The following is a 14556-nucleotide window of genomic DNA, read 5'->3' on the forward strand; positions in this document are numbered from 1 at the left end:
AACTCCCCAGGGTACTAGGCAATATATACAGTAACTAAGGGCTGTGTCTTTAAATTAAACAAAATGTGGTGCAGTTTTAATTTTCTTGATGGCTTGTGGAAAGGCAGCTGGCAGGAGGAACATGGGCTTTGGAGGAAGAATTTATTTCAATTCCATTTCTGGTGCTTTATGAGTTATACCACTCTTTTCAAAAAGGTTTCTCGATCCTTCTGAGCTTTGGGTTTGTCCCCCTCCCCCATTTTGAAAAATTGGCATAATAACAATAATACCTGTTAGGTTGTTGTCTAGCACATGTGCTTGATAATGTGAATTCCCTTTATTCTCACTGCCTCCCCCCCACTTCTGTCATAATGTAACTAAACTGGACTGTTGGGATTTTAAAGTTTGCTCCAACCAATTCCAACAATCTCATCTACAATGCTTACACAAGTGTTTAAAATGACCTCCGCACAAACTGATTTATCTAAATTTCTCTGCACCCTCCTTTACTCTGTCCCTAACTCTGGCTCCACCATGAACTTTAAGATTATGCACTTAAAAAATTTTTTTTCCCCATTCTGATAGGCTGGATGTTCTGTGGAAGCTGATTGTAGGCCTTATTTGTGATGTCAGAAGCAGATTTCTAAATCTGAACTAAATAAGATTTCTAAATAAGAACTCATTCTTGGTTACTAACCTTTTGCACCAGTGTACCCTGAAATAACTGTTCTGAAGACAGTTTATTGATAAAGGGACCAATTCCCTTCAAACTATATAGGGCAGTTTGAAATGTCAACTTACTTTGTGAGAAGAAGTTCTTTCACTGGCTCCTACCTTGCTGAGGTTAATTTGGTTTCTCTGTGTTTTGAGAGATATCATGTGACTTTTCTGCTAAAGACTCATTATGAATTCTACATGCTTTTCATTTTTTTTAAAAAGAAGGCTCAGGGGTTAAAATGAATCTAGGAGGCCTTTTTCTAGTCCTAAGGAACAGATAGCTTATGTTGTTTTTACTTGGAATGTAATATTTCTCAACCACTAAGTAAAGTTTAGAAGCCTCAGCATAAGCTTTACTTTTCCAGGAAAAAGTTTTGTTCATTTAAAAAGAACAAAATCAGTACTGATGTTATTTCCTCAGAACCATCTATAACATAAATCTTTGCAAGACAGTCGAAAGACATAAATATGAAAACTTATCCACTCTTTTTCTCATTATGATTAGAGAGAAAATTATGAATCACTCAAAAGGAAATGCAATGTAATTCTATCACCTGCAAATTCATAAAATTAAGCCACATTGCCTCTCTCCTCAAGCATTACTGATCTAAAAGTAATAATAATGGATGTGTTCATTTTTCTACAGGGAATTTCATTTTTAAATTGCTCTTTAACACAAGAGGTCAATTTACAACCCCAGAGCATTAGTGAGTGGCATCCTTACAGATGATACGGTTTTGGATTTATTCACAGGAAGTAATCCTCTTGGGTAGTTCAGATGATTATTTTTTAAGTTTTCTTTAAGGAATTCTTCCAGCATTCTTGTGAGATAGAAGTAAGGAAAATATTATCACTTTGCTGATAGGAAAGTCAAGGCTTAGAGATTTGTTCAAGGTTAAATAGAAAGTCATCGGCAGAGCAAGGAACTTGAATCTTAGCATCCTAGTTGTATTTTAGCTCTGCTAATAGACCTAATAACTTCCTGCACCCCTTGCAACTGTAGAGTTAGTTTTGCATTTTAGGACCTGAGCAAAAAATTTTAATTTAGAATGCTCACTGAAAAGACCAGATACTCTAAAATGCATTCATAATTATTTATTTTTATCATTGCCTTTCAATATGAAGAAGTCATAGGGCTTAATTTTATAATGCAATTAGTGGCACTCCCATCATATAAGTTGCTTCACTTATGGGTCTTTAAGTCTATATATTTTTTTGGCATAGGAATATCCTAGTGGGTCCATACATCTGTGTCCTCAATCCATATGGTACAAAAGTAAATTATATCCCAAGTTATTTGTGGCTCTAACAATATTTAGTCAATTTCCCTTCTCAGCAAACTTAAAAATTCATGCAAGCCAAATTTATGCAAATCAATGTTTGTAATTTGGCTGTGGTCAGCCTCAGGAAGCAGAATCCCATATAACTGCCATGTAGGTTGTGATTTAAAGCTAAGGTTTTATGAGAGCAGAGCAACATGCATGGTGGCATCTTCAGTGATATTTAAAGGTGCAGCAGGGATATTAAAAGATGACACTGTGCAAATTCCCATAAACATCATGCATAATTCATGGTCAATCCGTATATGTCTAATCATAGTAATGTACACGATTTTCTGGCAATCCCTTCCGTTTCTTTTTATTTGATAACCTGCATCCTGAAAGAAGAAGAGAAAGCTTTGGATGGTCACTACTCAAGTCAGGGAAAGTCATAGAAAAAAAAATGCCTAAGGATCACCTTGAATCAATATAAGGCAACCATTAAAGTGACATTTATAAAAACTAAATATCAATGTGGAAAAGTGAGGGTGGCATGATGTTACATAAAGAAACAGAAATGAAACTGAATGCATACTGACTGCAACTCTGCAAAAAATGAAAATTATGCTTGTGACCATGCAAAAATGAGAGAGTATGCAAAATGAAGAGTCCCTGGGAGCAAGGGTGAGACTTCCTGTCTCATCCAAAGTTTTTTGTTTTTGTTTTTTTTTTTTTTTGAGAGAGACAGTGTGCAAGCAGGGGAGAGGGAGAGAGAAAGAATCCCAAGCAGGCTCCGTGCTCAGTGTGGAGCCCAATATGGGGCTCAATCGCATGACTGTGGGATCATGACCTGTGCTGAAATCAAGAGTCTGATGCTTAATGGACTCAGCCACCCAGGCACCCCTCATCCACAGTTTCTGAGGAGGGTTTCATATACTCATAATAAGCAGAGTAAGCAGGGAGAAGGGACCCCGAGGGTGACCCTCCAGCACTAACAGGTAAGGTTTGTGGAGGAAGACCAGAGCGCTGCTTTTGGGAGGATACAGGGATCATAGGAAGCTCAGAGGGGCAGAGGTGTTTTGGGTGAAAGTCATAAGTGGCAAAATATCAACCCTTAGACCACTTTTCCAAATGGGCATGCAGAGAAACTGGAGATCTGCCAGCAAGTTGGGATAAACTAGCTCTACCAAACAGTTCAGCAGGGACTTCAGCCGGAGAAGAAAGGTCAGCCACTGTAGGGCAGCTGTCAGAGTGACATTTTCAGAGCACAGCAATCTACTCCCATAACAGAAAGTTATTTAACAAAGGCTGAAGTGACGAACTTTCTGGTTTTGTTCCAGGCATGGAATTTTTCAAATGTGGGGAGCACAGAGGTAGTTCTAGACACAAAGTAAGGATTGGATTTATCATGAGAAGCACCTCAAATGGGAGGACATGAAGCACATGTAGCAACTGCAATGCAATATGTGCATTTTCCTGGTTCCCTTGCAAGACAGTCTGGTCACCTGGTCCCACCATTCAGTGCAGTGCAGTGTCCCCATGGCCTCAGAGGTGGGCATTTCTTCTAGGACTGGGCAACTGACCTTTTTCATAGGTTTGCTTTGGGGTATGTGGGTTTATGGCTATGTATTCACACATTCTCTGTCTCTCTGCCTCTCTCTCTCCCTCTCTCTCTCACACACACACACACACGCACACACACACAAGAATACTTTTGTTTTGAAGGGAGAATATTTCTTTTCCAGTTTACCCATCTTAATTCATTTATGCTTTTCTTTATCAAATGCATCTTTCCTTTATAAACAGAAAGGCTTTCTCAGATTCTACCATGTTACATTATTTTTCCTAGCACAGTCAAGATAGTACCATTACTAATATATCTATCTACTATCTCCCTAATAAGTCAGGGAAGGATGATGGAAAGATAACCTCCTAATTGTGAACTCCTGGGACCCACGGCTGCATATACTGCTGCACACAGCACATTTCCTTGTAGCTGTGCAATGTAGCAGACCTGTGTAAACTCCCTGTGCGTTAGTGTGCATGATGAAATGGGGATAGGACCTACATCATGGAGTTGTTGGGAGGGTTAAATGAGTTAATCTATATAAATCTATATAATCTATATAAAGCTTTTACAAAAGGGTGTAGCACATAGTAAATGCTAAGTGTTGGTATCTAAGAAGGTCCGCAACATACTGTTGACTTCTCAAGGGCCATGAGTATGTTTATGTCATCTCTGTGTCCCAGCAACTGGCAAACACCTAGCAAGAAATGCACTGCCAAGAAGTTTCTGTAAAATAAATGAGTGATCTATCTAAAAGGTTAGATCATTTCCACTGAAATACACATATTTTTAAAACATGTATCTTCCTCCAGAAGTTATTTTATTAGGTGACTTCGTAATGGAGAAAAATAAAAGACAATTTAATTTTGTTCACATAGTTTATCTTAGAACCAATTTTTAAATATATGATTCCCTGTTTAGTTATCTCCCTTGAATACTGGAAAGTTAAATGTTGCCAACATCCCCTGAGCTGGTCCTGCTGTGCTCTCTCTCCACTGCTCCCCTGAATATCACATGGGGGGATGAACCTCGGGAAGAGGGCAGAATCAAGCTCTAATTTTTTTTACAACCACAAAAGGCATAAATGTACTAAACATAATTAAACATTTTCCCCTACAACAAAGCCACTGAAAATACATAGCAAAATTATTTAGATATCAAAATTATTTAGATATCAAGATTCTATCAGATAGAATCTTTTCTATAAAGAAAAGACTCTCAGGTTTTTCTGTTTCCCCTTTGCTCCCCTTCTCTTCAGGAGTAGACTTTACTTTTGTTTTTCATTTTTTCCTCATTTCTCCCCACATTTTTAGGATTTAAGAAGTCTGCTTGTGTACAGAGCCAAGAGAGACTGTTCTTTCTCTCTCCTCTCTTAGCATTTGGATATGTAAAGGGGAAAGCTTCAGTCAGAACCATGAGGAGGCCTCCATCCCTCCAACCTATACCCTTCACTCCCAGGGGCATATCAGAAGATCAGTGATACAGACTGTATACACATATACATATAGAGGGTGAAGGCCAAGAGGGAGGAAGAGCGCTACACACCTGGGGTTCTTCCAGTTGTTCAATATGAATGGGGTGTAGAGTGGAGGCAGCACTGAATGAGGATAACAGGGTGGTCAGGGGCTGGACCACGCACAGCATGCAAGTTCAACTGAAGGGTTTGCATTTTATTTGGGAGACGGTGACAAGCCTTGGTTGTCTGCAGTCTTGGGTGCCTACCACCTGTGTGCTACACTAAGCCGAGCAGTGTTGGAGTCCACGGGGCATGTCTTGTTGGGCTACCGTGGTTCATAGATCCACAGGGAGATGATTTTAAATCAAGTTCCTTGGAGTTTGGATGGAAGGATAAGACTGCTCATTCGTTTAGTGAAAAACAAATTGTTTCCCTTTCTGCAAAAGCAAAGTTTCCAAGGTTTTCCATCTTTAGCATAAAAATTGAAGAGTAAGCCTGTTCATGAGCTTCAATTTGTTTTATTCTGTACTAAACAAGTTGATTAAAAAAATCCATCAACGAATGCACCATCACTCAGTAATTGTTTTTCAGAAACTACTCCCATAGTTCACAAAAATTAATGCATCAGTTTTGGGGGCACATTTAAAGTTTAAAAATAGAAGCTGAGACTCTAGGGAAATGATCATTGGACAAACTTTGTCTGGAAGAAAACTACTTCCATAAACTGTTTAGTGTTTTCTACCATAAGAATTCATTAATTATTCACAAATTATACAAATGAGATAATTTTGTTGGAAAAAAGTGATGAATGAATGTTTTTTCTATTCAGAACATCCCACACAAAGCCGAGATGGTACATTCTCTCACCATTTCTGTAATAAGTCACTTATTCATATATTTCAAGAATGAGATCATTTGGCCAAAAAAAATACTATGGTGAGGAATAAATAACAATTGTGTTGAATGATCATTTGTGTATGCATGTGTTTTCCCCAGATCACAAGATAGGAAGGAAGTGGTACTCACTATGATTGGGGGTAGACCATGTGAAAAATTAATGACTTAAAATGGGAATGACAGAATTGTAGAGTTGTTTTGGAGAAAGGGAAGGAAGCAGTGGAGCATTAAAAAAAAAAGCAGTTTTGCAAGAACTGCATTTCTGTCAAAGCTTATATATGCAGTGTCAGAATAAGAGACACATTCCAGAGGAAGGGATCAGAGAATGGGGCTGAGCAGAAAGGAAAGGCCTCGGTATGGTGAAGCCTGGATGGGAGAGAAATAAATGCACAACCACAGAAATGACAAGGTCGGGGCCATGGCAGATCACAGACATCTGGGTCCAAAGTCAGAAGGGGAAGAGACAGTTACACTCTTAACTCTCTCTGCTGTTTAAATATCAAAATAAGAAAAAAAAATTATTTGTATGGTGTGTCTGCTCCTTTGTTATCTTTATTTATCAGATTTTGAATATGTAATGTAAATATGAGTATAAATATTTCCACCCACACCTGGCTTTCAAAGCCCTTATGGCAACAGCCACCGATCCGACCAGTAATCAGTGAGTTCACCTGCAGGGTGAAACACTGGCAGCGCATCTCAAAATGGATGGACTGGGACACTCCATGTGGAACCATGGACACGGCCCACAATGCGCACAGCCAACGGAGGAGGAGATGATAAACTGATCCAGGTGGAGAAGACCTGAGATGAGCTGTAGAAACTGTCTGCTTCGGCATGGGGGAAGCATTTTGCTCATCTTGTTAGGGGTGTCTTAGGAGATACAAATTCCGCTTTTAAAATCCTTACTACCTGAATCCTGATATATACTGGGAAGTTGTCATAAAGTTGTGAGGTCCCCTTTATGAAGTAGGAAGCATCTCATGTAAACATTCTTTCATAAAAATCCACCAGAACAAATTTCATAGATTAAGCTGTGCACTTGAAATGCACACTTCTTTCAAGTGATTTTTCTGACTTGGTTGGTATATTTAGTTGACCAGCATGAGGGAATATAGAAGAAAGGATAAGCAGCTTAATTTAGAAAGGCAGTTACAAGGATAGATGAATGAACCCAAGACTAGAGGCTGCAGACCTGATATAAAATAACCTGGTGACACAGTCAAGCTATCTCCCTACTCTTAAATTCATTTAACTTATTTTGATGGAACTAGAATAATATAATTAAATTTCTTAGCAGCAGCACCCTTTCATTGAACAAAGCCTGTCTGCACACCCAGTGGCTGACTCGCTCTCTAAGGGATGGTGCCACATCACAGACAGCCCTCCCCACCAATTCACAATCCAGAATGGGCCCCGCAGAGCACAGTTTGAAAGCTCCAGGATTAGATTATCTAAAGTTCCTAACAGCTCTGATGTCCACGGTTCTCATGTTGGTCAGATGAATCTACTTAAAACAGCAACAAAAACAACCACCAAAAAACCAAAACAAAACCAGAAACAAGCCAGTAAAAGCACAACAAATCTTCCACAGTGAAAGGTTGAATGGTTGCATTCCAATCGGCTGAGTCTGCTTTTAAGTATTACCATCTCTGGCTGTTATTTTCATATATCACATCATTTTTACACCCAGCATGTCAGCTCATGTCATTTCAATTTTGCTTTATTTTCTCACTGACTAAACATGCTGCCAGCACCTTTCCCCATTCGATTAAAAAGAAAAAAAATGGGCTATTTGAAAATTACTTAACATCTACATTTTTCCAACTGGAAAGTCCAGGTTTTTCTCATGTTGTATGTAATGAACATAGACTGTATATTAATACTTTAAAATAAAGATCTGTGATGCATACATATTTGTTGAACTTGAGGTGGCAATTCATGATCTCTCTTGGTGATTATAGTTTTTAACCGAGCCCTGTTATTTTCATTACTGTCTGGAAAATTGGGGAAGATGGACTGGTAGAGGGAAGCTGATGCTTGCTATCCAACAATGTTGGTAACTTGCGTACTCACTGAGATGCTAGGCTGCCAAGAGGTGGCCAAAGACCTGAATAGGAGGAAATATCGGCAATGCCTTCTGCTTATAATATCTGACCTTCTCATTTTATCAGATGAGTATTCTTTTACATTTTAGGTTAAATGGTTCAGTTCCCTTTTGGGTTTTTGAACTTCTTGGAAGACTTAAAACCATCTGACAATTATACTTTAATGTTCATTATTTTCATCAAATCAACAACTATGTTAAGTTAGTTTTTAAGGTGGAGGGTATAAAGCAGGAGAGAAATAAGAAGGGGAGAGCAGAGGCCCACCCAGGCCCATGTCAGCATCCTACTCTCCTTTGATTTTAGAATCTCATGAGTATAACAGGTCACAAATTGGAACCCCAGGGTTGTATATAGACTCAGACTGCTTTGTTTGACTACACATTGTTGTAACAACTTTATTTTTTATTTATTTATTTATTTTTTTAAATTTAATTTAATTTTTTTTTAATTTATTTTTGGGACAGAGAGAGACAGAGCATGAACGGGGGAGGGGCAGAGAGAGAGGGAGACACAGAATCGGAAACAGGCTCCAGGCTCTGAGCCATCAGCCCAGAGCCTGACGCGGGGCTCGAACTCATGGACCGCGAGATCGTGACCTGGCTGAAGTCGGACGCTTAACCGACTGCGCCACCCAGGCGCCCCTGTTGTAACAACTTTAAATTGACTTTAAACATTTAAAAAGCAGCAAATTGCTTCTCTTGAAAAATTAGTATATGTGGTGACTCTGAGCCAATTTCCAGCAAGATGGCAATTAGCTGGATCTGGTAGGTGCTGCCGCCTCTAGAGGGGCCAGCTTGTGAGGCTTTCTCCCTCACTCCCTATTTTCCTTATACACAATCTATTCTCCTCATTTCTGTACCTAGTGGATCCAAGAAGGATGTATCTATGACCCCAGAATAGACTTGGTTGTTTAGAATTATTATAACTCAGTCCCGAAGAAATCCAAGGGAACTGTACAGCCAATAAAAATCTAAGAATTTTAGGGGCGCCTGGGTGGCGCAGTCGGTTAAGCGTCCGACTTCAGCCAGGTCACGATCTCGCGGTCCGTGAGTTCGAGCCCCGCATCGGGCTCCGGGCTGATGGCTCGGAGCCTGGAGCCTGTTTCCGATTCTGTGTCTCCCTCTCTCTCTGCCCCTCCCCTGTTCATGCTCTGTCTCTCTCTGTCCCAAAAATAAATAAAAAACATTGAAAAAAAAAATAATTAAAAAAAAAAAAATCTAAGAATTTTACCATCACCACCCCCCTAATTCCTGTACCTTCCATTTATAAAGTACTTGTTATGCCATGCATTTTGCTAGGCATTTATATACAGCAACTTATTAGTCCTCCCAACTATTTTATGAAATAGATAGTATTTTCCTCATTTTATAGACAGCAGGCTGAGGCTCATAGAGGCTGGTTAATTTTCCCATAATAAAACTATTATGTGACCATACCCTGTTTTCATTCAGATTTAATTCAGATTCCTGACTATGAAAGCCCTGTTCCTACCACTGTGTAACAACTTTGTCATATATTCACAATGTCCAAAGCTTGTGGGGACAGAGGAGCCAGCACTAGAGTACCTGATGGCACCTTACAGAAAGCATGCAGAACACTTGTGAAGCAGTGGGAATAAGCAAAGCAAAAATGTTGCAATGCAGCAACCAACCTGATGTTCAGGGAAGCATGAGCTGCTGGTGGAAAGAACATGAAAGAAAGGCTGCAGTGGCCCTGGATTCTAGGCTTGGTTCTGACCAAAAGAGGATGAGCTGAATGCAAGGTTCTCCAGAGGGATATCCCCATCTGAATCTCACAACAGACATCTGAGCCAGATGGTGTTATTCCACGTTAGAGATAAAGAAACAGAAACCCAGAGAACTTAAATTGCTCACCCTAGTGTCTTCTGCTTAGTTAGTTGCGATTCGAGACTAGAAGCTAGAATGATGGTCTCCTACTTCAGGTTTCTCTTGCTTGTCTCTGTGTCACTCTATAAAGAGTGGCCATCTACATCTTCTGGGCTTCTACCTTCAGGTCTCAGTAACATGTCAGAAGACTCTGAAATTAAGATATTAGGTCTACCCTTTTTGTTTTTCTTACAGTCAGAGGTGATGCTTAGGGGAATTGGTACACTGAATTGAAATGCATGAAGTTAAACAAACAAAAATAAACTCCCCATTGTGAGTTTATAAGGAAAACATAAAATAAAATATTTTGCATTACTATGCTTCCCCCCACTCCACCCTTGCCAAATTACCAGTAACTCAGAACGATTTTTCTGTTTCTTAACAAAAATAGGAAATATTCAGGAATAAAACGCAGGGTGATCATGCCTTTATTCCAGTAATTTTTCTACTTAACCTAGTGGAAAACTTTTCCCCTTTCTTGTACAATATTTATGATGATAAATAGCTTTGCAGACAAGATGGCACTGATTGGACTACAGCAGTGAATCTTTGTTTACTACAATGTTGATTTCAGATAGACAGCAAATTTAAATAGCTTCAGTCTCTCTCATCACAAATACGTATGCCTTATTTTCATTGAACCATTTTTCATCTATCAGTCTTTCCTAAAGAAAGCACTAATGAATCTGTCTGCTCTGAGAGTAATGAGGGCAACCACAACTGCAGAATGTGCTCTGTCCTTTCAGTGTCTCAGAGCGTCCTGCTTCAGAATCTCCAGGCTGACCAGATGGTCTCTTTTCTGCAACTCTAGAGGGGTTTCTGTTCTTGGTGACCAATACTGATCCCCAAGAAGGTATTCCAGGCCAGTTTTACACATGATACCAAGAAACATGGTCTCACACTTTAAAATCTCCTCAGAAGTAATAGGATCTGAATTATATTTAAGTTAAGCTGCCATATTGTAATGGCAAAGAAAGCACTGGCCAGATGGTGCTGAGTACAAGGCAGTGACACATATCACCCCCATCCCTTTAGCATTTATGAATCCAAGACTCGTGTCAGCTGCTTAGATGGTGATACGACCACACTATCTGTTAACACCAGAGGGAAGTTAGGTACCCTTTCCCGTTCATTGGTTTTTCTCATTCTTCCATTTTTATTTCATGATGGCTTGTATTCTCTTCTTTAGGATTCATCCCCACAATGACCACTAGGATAGAATTGCAATCCTATCCAAATGCTTCCATGTTACTGAAAATACAAGGGGGTGGCTATACTTTGTTTCTTCTTTTTCTTTAGAGAAAAATCACAGAAATTCTAGTTTCCATTGCTTTCTGCTCAGGCTTCTCCTATAAATTTAAAAGGACACTCTCAGAAAGGTTTTGGGCCAAGAAAAGTATGTTTTGTCTCTCTCCATGGTGCTCTCATGCCTCCTCTCTGAGGAAGTTTTGTAGGGAAGGGAAGAGTAACAGAATGTCAACAACCTTTTAGCTCTACTTCTGTATACACTTACTCTGAAGAGCATTTCTCTCCTAACAAATCCATAGGGGCCAAGAGGGAAGTAAACAGTTAAGCAGTGTTTATGGAAAAGATTATCCCTGTGAGGGTTCAATAAATAAATACTGGCCAATTATGATATTTCTTAGTATATTTATACAATTAAAACACTGGAACAAAATAGTTTCTTAAGACCCACCTATGGGATGACAGTAACGGGCAACTGTAGAGAGCTACATGGAGTGACAGAAAGAGTACTGGACTGTCAGGAGGGAGGGCTGGCTTCCAGTGTTCTCTATGTACCTAATCAGGACTCAGGGCAACTTGATTCACCTTTCTAGATCTCAATATTCTGCTAAATTGGGGTTGTGGGGTACTAGGGACTGAGTGCTTGTGTCCCTCCCCACAAATTCATATGTTGAAGCCCAGTGTGACTATATTTGGAGATAGGGCCTACAAGAAGAAGTGAAGGTTAAATGAGTCCATAAGGGTAGGGCCCTAATTAGAGGAAGAGACTCCAGAGCTCTTTCTCCTTGCCATATGAAAACACAGAAAGCACAGTGACAATGCAGCTATCTATAAGCCAGGAAGAGAGAGCTTTTACCAGAAACTGGCCATACCAGCACCTTGATCTTGGACTTCCCAGCCTCCAGAACTGTGAGAAATAAATGTCTATTGTTTAAGCCATCTAGTCTATGATAATTCATGTGTCAGGTGAAGCAGACTGATATAGCGGTAATGACTAGTTAATTAAAATGGCATAACGATTTACAGTTTATAAAGCATTATAATAGATTCTATCTTCTCAGAGAAACTCTAAGAGATGGTAAGAGCAGAATAATATTTGACAAATAAATAAATACCTCAAACTGATTCATGCTCACAAGGCTATTGAGTGGAATTTAGTCATACTACAAACCTGGGTCTTAAAAGCACCTTTGAGTATAAATGGTTGTGGTTTTCTTGTTTTCAGCATCATTATGTTGGATGTCTATGAATTCTAGTCTTTAGGTATCCAGGTAATGCTCAGTTGAAGAGTGTAGAATTTATTACAAGTCCTTATATAACTATGTTTTCCCTTTAGAACTACAATAATTGTTTCCTTTGATCCAGCAGTTCTCAAAGTGTAGTCTGGGACCAGCAGTGGGAGCTAAGGATATAGAAATGCAAATTCTTGGCCCTACCTCTTACCTACAGAATCAGAAACTCTGGGGATGCCTGCATCTCCCCCACCCCCCCACCCCCCCATGCCAAAACCTCCAACAAGCCTTCCAGGGGATTCTGAGGCTGCTAAGATTTGAGAACCACTGCTCTGACCTCTGTACAATTGTTCCCCTTGTAACTGGCTGATATTTGACATTTCCCCACCTTACTGCACTGAAGGCTATGCAGCTGCAACTCTGAGTCCTATAGCCAACTGGATCCATGACATACTGTTAAAACCATTCTTTAAATATTTGAGCCTGTGAGTGTATCCTTCATATAATCATGAATTCTATACTTTTGTGTTACCTTTTGTTATGTCCTTTAAGTTAGCTTGGAAATTGAAAACATTTTAGAAGAAAAGTCATCTTGGTCCAGCATGTTATAAACCTTGAACGAAGGTGGCTGTATTCTAATTAAAAATAGCAATTTAAAATAGAATGAATTTATTATTTATTCAAAGTAGATAATGTTTTTGATCCCTTACTCAAGGTACTTGACCATCTACTCCCTCATTCCCATCCCTAAAATCTCAAAAGGAAATTAATATGTACATGAAACCTATTCCTAAACAAGATCTACAAGATCAATCAGGAAAGAATATTTTAAGAATAATAAAAATGATCCAAAATATACATTTAATATTTCTCTTTTAATATTTATTCTAGAAAGCCAAATATATAATTTATTAATTATATATTTATTAATAATTACATGTAATAATTTAATAATTATATTACTGATTATATAAATAATGCAATACACATATATTTATGTCAAATGTCTGGGGTTTAGAACCATTAAGATTTTAATTGAATATGCTTCCTTCGATTGCTTTCCTATGCTTGAAGTTTGAAAACTCTAGGGATTTCTAGTGGAAAATATGGACTCCAATGCCAGTCTCATACATTTATATTTAAATGACTATATATGTGTGTATATATGTGTGATTACATATGGCACCTGTTACTTTAGGATATTAGCACTAGTCTAAGAATTCTCTAGAACATTTTCATATGTATTTCAAATAAATTTTTCTAATAAAATTTCACAAAGAGAAAAGAACAATATTGCCTTTTAAGAATAAAACCTTACACATTTCCAAAATCACTTTTTCTCATGTAAAAATAACAGAAATCACCTTTTACCCCCTTGAATGGAGGCAGTCAGGGAGAACAAAATCCACACACTCTGTGCTATTTCTGTTATTAATTTGCTTATATAAGCAAAATTGTGAACTTTTTGTGGAAGTACAAGTCTTGCAAATCACACGACTGATAAAATGGCATATAGCTTGCACAGCATTTGTAGAGCGACAGCTTCTGAATGACAGATTTAATGAGATTAGTAGACTTCTGCCCAGCACAGCACTCCAACTATTTTATTTATCTTCTCTAGATTTTCTTTTGGCAGTTATATGAAGATTGACTAACAAAAATATCTACCATGTTTGTAAAATGTTATAGGAAGAATAAATTGAGCATAAAGATTCCTCCCCAATATAATATCTATGAGATGAAGCAATATTAAACAAATGTGTTTTACACACATACACACTTTTAATGTTGATCTCTTAAGCACAGAAAGAATTTTTGGTGGTATTATAAAGACTAATTAGAGTGTTTTCCTAAATGTTTTGCTTTGAGTTATCAACATTGTCATTATTTCAACCTAGGATTTGCTCACAACATCACCACCAAGTAAACCTTCCCAAAAAGGAAGGACTAGTCTTACTGCCAACAGCAAACATGAAAGCCAACTCATATTCATAATTACTCGCCTTTTAAAACGTGTTTTGACATGAATGACTCAGCAGAGCTGGGTCACTGCCAACTGGTTCCAACTGGTGCAATGCCACTGGAAGAAACATGATAACTACAGAGGCAAACAATGACTGAGCAAATCAAATCCTCCCTTATTTGATCCAGGTATAAAATAGCATTATTTTCTGAAACAGAAGCAAAGTCGGTTCCCTTAACAGTTAATA

General features: G+C 38.5%; 1 protein-coding gene across 11 annotated transcripts in view; it reads right to left on the reverse strand.

The window, feature by feature from the left end:
* PEX5L (peroxisomal biogenesis factor 5 like) overlaps positions 1-14556 on the reverse strand; it is a 231018-nt gene that overhangs the window by 152765 nt on the left and 63697 nt on the right. The gene's annotated exons all lie outside the window — the stretch shown is intronic.

Source organism: Neofelis nebulosa, chromosome 5, assembly GCF_028018385.1.
Source record: "Neofelis nebulosa isolate mNeoNeb1 chromosome 5, mNeoNeb1.pri, whole genome shotgun sequence".
Lineage (NCBI taxonomy): Eukaryota > Metazoa > Chordata > Mammalia > Carnivora > Felidae > Neofelis > Neofelis nebulosa.